This window comes from Aedes albopictus, chromosome 1, assembly GCF_035046485.1.
Source record: "Aedes albopictus strain Foshan chromosome 1, AalbF5, whole genome shotgun sequence".
In the NCBI taxonomy this organism is placed as follows: Eukaryota; Metazoa; Arthropoda; class Insecta; order Diptera; family Culicidae; genus Aedes; species Aedes albopictus.
The window spans coordinates 112,276,567-112,285,465 of record NC_085136.1 but is presented as its reverse complement, the minus strand read 5'-3'; the positions used below and the strand labels follow the sequence as shown (position 1 = coordinate 112,285,465).

Sequence of the window (8,899 nt, the reverse complement as noted above, 5' to 3'; positions counted from 1 at the left end):
TGTACCAGTGCCAGAACCAGACCCAGAGTCAAATCCAGAGCATAACCCAGAACCAGAAGCAGAAACAGTGCTACAGTCAGAAGTAGACCCAGATCTAGAGTCAGAATATAGACAGAAGCAGAGCCACAAACAGCCAAACCAGAACCAAAGAACCAGACCAAGAGACAGAAATAGAGTCAGAGCTGAAGTCAAAATCAGAACCAGAGTTAGAGCCTGGGCCAGATCAAAACCAGAAGCAGAATCAACACTAGAGCCACATTCAGTCTCAAAAATAGTCCCAGACCCAAAACTAGAACCAGACACAAAGCCGAAACCAGAACTAGAACCAAAACTAGTCTCAAATCCGGAGTCAAAGAATCAAAATCTCAGACTGAGCCAGGATCAGAACCAGAGCTAGACCATAAGCCAGATACAGAATTAGAACTGAAGTCAAAGCCAGAACCAAAGTCAGAACCAGAATTAGAATTAACACTGGCGCCGCATCCAGGCTCAAAACCTAAACTAGAACCACAACTAAATTAGAGACAGATCCTAGACCAAAGCCATCAACAAGTTAAAACCAGAACCAGAGTTAGAGCCAAAACCAGAAGTCAAAACCAAAATCAGAACTACAGCCTGTTCCAAAGTCGAAGCCAGAACAATAACCAGAGCAAGTCCCAGAACCAAAGTATAGCTAGAAATGTAGCCATAAACAGAGCCAAAAACAGAACCAGAACAGAGTTAGAATCAGATTCAGATTCAAAGTCAGAATCATAACTAGAGATACCATCACCAGCAGCAGAACCAGTGCTTCAACCGGAACTTGAGCCAAATCAAGAGTAAAAACAATTGACAGAACCAGAGTCAGACCAAAGCCAAAAACAGAGTAAGAGCCAAAATCAGATCCAGAGCAAGTTCAAGAACCAGAAGCATAGTTATAAACAGAGTCAAAACCAGAGGCACAGCCAGTGCCAGAACCAGAGACACAGCCAGTGCCAGAACCATAGCCAAACCAACTGAACCAGAACCTGATACAGAGTCAGAGCTAAAGCTAGAACCTGAATCAGAGTCTGAGCCAGATTCAAAGTCAAAACCAGAATCAGAATCAACACTAGAGCCACATCCTAGACGCAGAGCCAGTCCCAGAACCACTTCCAGAACCAAAACTAGAACCAGCACCAGAGACAAAGCCAAAACCAAAACCAGAACAAGAACAAGATCCAGGCATCTAGACGCAGAACCAGTTCCAGAACCACTTCCAAAACCAAAACTAGAACCAGAACCAGAAACAAAGCCAAAACCAAAACCAGAACAAGAACAAGATCCATATCCAAAAACAAAACCATTTACAAAACCAGACCAAAGCCATAAACAGAGTTAGAGCATAAACCAGAAGCCGAAACCAATATAAGAACCAGAGCAAGATCCAAAATAAGCCCAGAACCAGAATCATAGTCATAAACAGCGTCAGAAACAGAGCCAAAACCATAGCCAGAACTAGAATCAGATGCAGAGTCAAAGTCAGAATCAAAACCATAGACAGAGTCATTGCCAGAACCAGAGTCAGACCAACTGAACCAGAACCTGATACAAAGTCAGAGTTTAAGCCAAAACCTGAATCAGAGTCAGAGTCTGAGCCAGATTCATAGTCAAAACCAGAATTAGAATCAACACTAGAGCCACATCTAGTTTCAGAACCAGTTTCAGTACCACTTCCAGAACCAACACTAGAACCAAAACCAGAGACAAAGCCAAAACCAAAACCAAAACAAGAACAAGATCCGGATCCAAAGACGAAATCTTTTACAGAACCAGAACCAGAGTCAGACCAAAACCAAAAACAGAGTTAGAGCTTAAACCAGAAGCCAAAACCAAAATAAGAACCGGAGCAAGATCCAAAGCAAGTACCAGAACCAGAAGCATAGTCATAAACAGTGTCAGAAACAGAGACAAAACCAGATCCAGAGCCGGAACTAGAATCAGTTTCAGAGTCAAAGTCGGAATCAAAACCATAGACAAAGCCATTGCCAGAACCAGAGTCAGTCCAACTGAACCAGAACCTGATACAGAGTCAGAGCTAAAACCAAAACCTGAATCAGCGTCGGAGCCTGAGCCAGATTCAAAGTCAAAACCAGCATCAGAATGAATTCTAGAGTCACATCTAGTCTCAGAACCAGTCCTAGAACCACTTCCAGAACGAACACTAGAACCAGAACCAGAGACAAAGCCAAAACCAAAACCAGAACAACAGCAAGATCCAAATCCAGAGCAAGAGTCAAAACCAGAGATAGAACCAGTGCAGTGCAAGTGTCCAGTGCAATCCCTGAGCATGATCCAGAAGCAGAAACAGTGCCACCGCCAGAACCAGGGGCAGATCCAAAGTCAAAACCAGAAACAGAGCCAGTACCAGAACCATAATCGAGTCAGAGCTTAGATTAAATCCAGAACCAGAGCTAAAACCAGAACCAGAGTTACCAAAACCAGAAGTCGAAATCTAAATCAGAACCAGAACCTGCGCCAGATTCAGAGTCGAACCCAGAACTAGAACCAGACCAAGTCCCAGAACCAAAGCATATCCAGATCCAGAATCAAAACCAGTTTCGGAATCAACACCAGCCACATCCAGTCTCAACACCAGACCTAGAACCAAAACTAGAACCAGACCTAAAGCCAAAACCGGTTCAAGAGACAGAGTCAAACCCGAAACCAGAACCAGAGTCAGAACTAGATTCAGAGTCAAAACCAGAGTCAAAACTAGAGATAGAACCAGAGCTAGTACCAGAGCCAGAGTCAAAATTAGAGCCGGTATCAGACCCAAAGAATGAAACACAACCAAAGGCGTTTTCGGTATTTAGGTTTGTTTCGTTATTGTCTAACGCCTAAACATATGTACCGCGCGTTTTAACGCGCATATCAATTGAACACCCCAAGTTCTCCATACAAACTTCGGTCTTAAACTGTGAAGGCCCGATCCAATCATTTTCAGAAATTCGTGCACTATGACACTTCTGGAGTCCCAAACCCCTGTTCTTTTTTTCTCATCCCATAACAAAATTTAGTGTTGAACGGTGTAATCAACCAAAAAAGAAACAGGGAACTATAGAGCTGATGAACCTAAGAACCAGGAAACCGTAGACCCAAAGCCACTTCAACCCCATCCAGTGTCAAAGAGTCAAAGAGTTTGAAAGACGAAGAGCCAAAGAGCAAAAAGCCAAAGAACTAAACAACCAAAATGCCTAATAATCTAAAAACAAAAGTCAAATAACCAAAGAGTCAAAGAGCCAAAGTCAACTGAAAAACCCAGAGTAGAACTGAAAAACATAAAAACAAAAGAGTGGAACTGAAAAGCCAAATCCAATACAACGTCAACAAAAGTGCCAATGAGCAAAAGAATTAAGCCAAAAAGTTAAAGAGAGAAAGCGTCAAAAAGCCAAAGAGCCAAAAACAAGAGGAACCAAAAAGCAAAAGCGTAATAGCACCAAATAACGGAAGAGCCAAAAATCCAATACACAAAAGTGTCATGAACACAACATTCAAAAAGCCAATGACTTAACTTATAATTCAAATATAAAATTGCTATTTTTAATAGTTTATGAGTCACAGATTTCAAAAAGTCAAACAGCTGAAGAACGAAATGGCCAAGAAATCAAAGCATAAACAGCCAAAGATCTAAATATTCAAAAAGCCAAAGACAAACGAGTCAAAGAGACATTTTTCCCAAAAGCCACAATCAATTATCTATGTAGTGAGCTAAAGCCAGAGTCAGAGAGTTCAAGATCCAAAGAACGTAAGAACCAAGAAGCTAAAGAACCAAAGAAACAAAAAACCAAAAAAAAAACAAAAACAAAGGTTCTAAGACCTATTAACCCAGATAGCCGAAGTATTGAAGCATAAAAGAACCAAAGAGCTTAGAAGCCAAAGTGTAAAAAGACATACAATGAAAGTCAAAATGCCAAAGAACAAAAAACAATGAACCATTGAAACGAAAATAAACAAAACACCAGATCCGGTGTTATTGTTATTGTGTGATTGTTTTGTTAGTTACGCCCTAGTCGTGAATTAATCCGGAAGTGTCAAATTTAGATGTATTCTTTAGTATGTACACCAATGAACCTAACCTCAAAATGACTAACAATTTTCAGGTCATTTTGACAGGTGTAATACGAGCATGAAAAGCATGACTACAAAGTCGGTAAAGCAATAGATATTTTTGTCTTCTCGTGCATGTGTGTGACTGTCAAAATGACCTGAGAATTTTCAACCATTTTGATATTAGCACTTTATTTTGCTTTTTCAGGCTTATAGGGGTATTACTCGGCCAATATAGAGCACGTCAGTTCTATTAAAGCACTCTAAAGCACTTCATGAAGCAAAGCTGGTTTGAAAAACAATAACAATAACAGTAACAGTAACAGTAACAGTAACAGTAACAGTAACAGTAACAGTAACAGTAACAGTAACAGTAACAGTAACAGTAACAGTAACAGTAACAGTAACAGTAACAGTAACAGTAACAGTAACAGTAACAGTAACAGTAACAGTAACAGTAACAGTAACAGTAACAGTAACAGTAACAGTAACAGTAACAGTAACAGTAACAGTAACAGTAACAGTAACAGTAACAGTAACAGTAACAGTAACAGTAACAGTAACAGTAACAGTAACAGTAACAGTAACAGTAACAGTAACAGTAACAGTAACAGTAACAGTAACAGTAACAGTAACAGTAACAGTAACAGTAACAGTAACAGTAACAGTAACAGTAACAGTAACAGTAACAGTAACAGTAACAGTAACAGTAACAGTAACAAGAACAATAACAGTAACGGCAATAAAAAAACGCCTCCCCGACGGGGAATTGAACCCCGGTCTCCCGCGTGACAGGCGGGGATACTGACCACTATACTATCGAGGGCTATGATTGATAAACCTTATTCTACATTCAAAAAAAAAAAAACAAAACAAAAATCCACATTAATCAAATCAATCGGCATAAATATCAAATATCCCAACCTGCCTCATTATTGTGAACTTTCCAAAGCAAGTTAATCGGGCCTCAAGCGATAAGATTATCTCATACGTCACCGCTGCTGCTACTGTTGCTGCTGGCTGCCGTGTAGCAGCGTGCGAGTCCGTCTCCCGACTCATTCCATTCCATCCCGTTCTGCTGTTCGACGGGCATTTCTGCTATGTAGCAGAATCAAAATGCAAAAGTGCTGCACATCCCCTGGGCAGCGGCGGCGGCGAGTTTGCCGCAAACCACACGGGAGTGTGTTCTTCTGTTTTCTTGCAAGAGACTTTTCAAGTTGTGGTTCCCCGTTCGCATGCCATCCGGCCAGCAGCGTCTTTTACGGAAATAAGACTTGAATGAAGCCAAACTTCTCAAACTCCATGTTCACCACCGAAGTTACTTTTGACTGAGGATGGCAAAGCAAGTAGTTCCGATCGTAATTGAAAATCGATGCGGTTAGAGCCTCCGGCAAAAAGTGCAATCCATCGCTAAAAGAGAGCAAAACTATTTCCGAGTATAAGAAAAATTCTTTATTGAAGAAGGCATTTTTCAACTTACGGTTTGTATGGCGAAAGTACATAGTAGAAAAACATTCCGCCCCCGGGTGGACTCGAACCACCAACCTTTCGGTTAACAGCCGAACGCGCTAACCGATTGCGCCACGAAGGCTCTTAAAAAACCTTATACTTCCTGGTGATAGTTTTCCACTTTGACGATATCTGCGACACAACGTTTTGTAAAGCAATTTCACCTTGGAGACTAGTTCGTCGCCCTCGTCGAGTCGTAGGATAAATTGAATTAATCACCAATAATTACCTCTACCACCTCTACGGGAAAAACGTGAAAGTGTGCTCGCTTCACCGCAAGAGTCATCGATGTGGATGGAAGTAATTGTTGGTGTGTTCCTGCTCTGCTCTGCGGTGGGAATTCCATTCGATTGCTTCTTCAATGGCTGCGTTGCTAGGTATTAGAACAGAGGTGCTCCGCGCCATCATTGCATTGCATTGTAATGTACTCAACCTTCATGCATGCCGGTGTTCAGGTATACTACTTTTCAAGATGTTGTGTCCTTCCGGTTTTTAATCTTTCGGCGACGTACTTCATTTTTCAAAAATAAATGTACTTACGGAAGATAACTTACCTTACCGATCAGGCTAAGGCCTGAGTGTCCCCTGCTGTACGTAATAGTCGTCTCCATTCTACTCGGTCCATGGCTGTGTGTCTCCAGTTCCGCACTCTGCGGAGGGTTCGCAAATCGTCCTCAACTTGATCGACCCACCTAGCTCGCTCGTCTTCTTGTACCGGTCGGATGTCTCTCGAGAACCATTTTAGTGGGGTTGCTATCCGTCATCCTGATGACGTGACCCGCTCACCGTAGTCTCCCGATTTTCGCGGTGTGGACGATGGTTGGTTCTCTCAGCAGCTGATGCAACTCGTGGTTCAATCGCCTTCTCCAAGTCCCGTCTTCCATCTGCACTCCGCCACAAACAGTACGCAATACTTTCCGTTTGAAAACTCCAAAGGCCCGTTGGTTTCATCGCCGTCTATAGAAATTCTCGATGGCGGGCGTGGTGATTCCTCCCTGGATCCCTTTGCCATCATGTACTTTGTCTTCGACACATTAATGACTAATCCGATTGAACAGCATGCACGAAAGACCATCACCTTGCCGTAACCCTCTGCGAGATTCGAAGGGACTCGAGAGTGTCCCTGATACTCGAACTACGCACATCACTCGATCCATCGTCACCTCGATCAACCGTATCAGCTTATCCGGGAATCCGTATTCGTGCTTTATATGCCATAGCTGTTCTCGATCGATTGTATCATACGCCAGCCGATTTGAAATCGATGAACAAGTGATGTGTGGGCACGTTGTATTCGCGGCATTTCTACAACACCTGGCGGATGGCGAACATCTGATCCGTTGTACCGTCGTTGGGGGTGAGAATGGGTCAAAAAAGGATACTTTGTTAAATAACAAATACAATTGAAGTCGGAATAACTTTTTATTCGGTATGTATACTCTTCTATGTAGTAATGACAGTTTAGCAAGAAAGCATCACATTATATGAATTGCTTACTAAACTACAAATGATTGAAAATTGACCCAATCTCACCCCTTAGACGGGGTGAGAATGGGTCAAAGTATTCGAAATCGCCTATCTGAGAATATAAGTTAATTTTATTGATCATATCTAGCAAACTTTCGTAAAATACAATGTTACCATGATGAATAAAAACTCAGGTAATTTTAAAAGATGATTAATCCACCTAAAAAGGCTAATACAACCGAAAAAATTGTTGAAATTTGATAAAATTACGTTTGTATGTTGTATCGCCATTTTTAGCCACCATCCACCATCTATAATGTTTCAACCTCCATGAGAGGAGGGGGAGGATTACAACGAAGGAGGAGCGCATGCAAGATTGATTGAAAAAAAAAAACATTATATTTTTAGTACACTGCATAAGAAATATTTAACCCGCTATAAACTCTTATGATCATTGGCCTCTATACTGCCAAAGCAAATCATTCCATCTCAAGATAGAGGATCGTTTAAATATTATGTTACACACCATTTCACATTATTAGACCCCCTCCCGCAACAACATTAAAAAAGATTTTTTAATAAATTTTGTATGAGTTCTAGTAGACTTATTCTTCTGTCCAAACGCATGGGTTTATTGTTATAAATGATTTTAGGCACTAAACTTACAAACTTACAAACTAAAACCCCAAACTTTTGCACGGGAGTGTATGAACACTCTCGCTTGCCACTTCTGCGAAATATTTTCGAAGGAAACTGTGCTTTTATGAAGATACGGTAAACATGGCACCACTCTGACGTCAAATGGGGACTGGATAACAATTTAAATTTTCAGTTAAGGTTATGCGCACTCGATAACTTGCTTGACCCAATCTCACCCCCATTCTTATTATTTAGACATTGCACAGTGGTTCCAGCGCCATATGAGGGCGGCCATAAATATGATTTTATCGAGTTTTGTGATGAAATCGCTAAATTTGATGCATATTTGCATTCCAAATATGTTTTTGTATTTATTATAAAAATAGGGCTCAATCGAGTTTTTGGCCTTACTAATATTAGTTTAGGCGGTCCACGGTAGTCAAAACTGCTCAAGAATAGTAAGAACACATAATTTAATAGATAAAGGGAATGAAGGTTGAGAAAAGTGTTCTGTGCAATGCATTGCGCAAGGTATTTGTTAGTTTTTGAGAAAACTGAAGGTACGACACTTAAGCGACTACCACCAATCTGGTCGCAAACGGTCGCAGCTAAATTTGCCAGTGAATCATTATTTAAGATTATAGGGAAGTTTTATAGAAGAACTTACGAAGGGGCCGGAAGGGGAAACATTTTTTCCGACTTGTTGAAAATTTTCAGTTTATTATAACTTTGTGGAAAAAGCATCTAATTCAGTCACACTTATTCAAATAAAATTATGAAGAATGGCATCTAAATTTGTGATAAACATCGATTTCAAATATGTAAGAGTTGAACACAATCAACCAAATACATGCCGAATGGATGTGACTTTTTAATAGAGTGATGAATGCATTAGACTGAAATTAGAACAATTCAAATAAAATATCTACTCAAGAACATCTACTTTCATGAGCTCTGCAGAAAAGTTTCGGCATACATTTGATGAAAGTAATGATTGACCCTACACAGATAAAAATAATTAGGTTTACACGTCATGTAAACTTCATTTTAGTCATGTAAACTTCCAGTTATGATGGTTTACATGATATATCATGTAAATTTGTGTTATATGTCATGTAAAAACTCTGAGTCATGTTGAATTACATGACATATAATGGAAATTTACATGATATTTCATGAGATTTACATGACATCCCACGCTCCAATCATGTGCATT

General features: G+C 40.4%; 2 non-coding genes across 2 annotated transcripts; both read right to left on the bottom strand.

The window, feature by feature from the left end:
* Nucleotides 1–4,822: 4,822 nt before the first annotated feature.
* Nucleotides 4,823–4,894, bottom strand: Trnad-guc (transfer RNA aspartic acid (anticodon GUC)). Its single transcript has one exon. It is a non-coding gene; the product is annotated as a tRNA-Asp (tRNA).
* A 691-nt stretch (nt 4,895–5,585) lies between these two features.
* Trnan-guu (transfer RNA asparagine (anticodon GUU)) lies at nt 5,586–5,659 on the bottom strand. The gene has a single exon. It is a non-coding gene; the product is annotated as a tRNA-Asn (tRNA).
* Nucleotides 5,660–8,899: the final 3,240 nt, after the last annotated feature.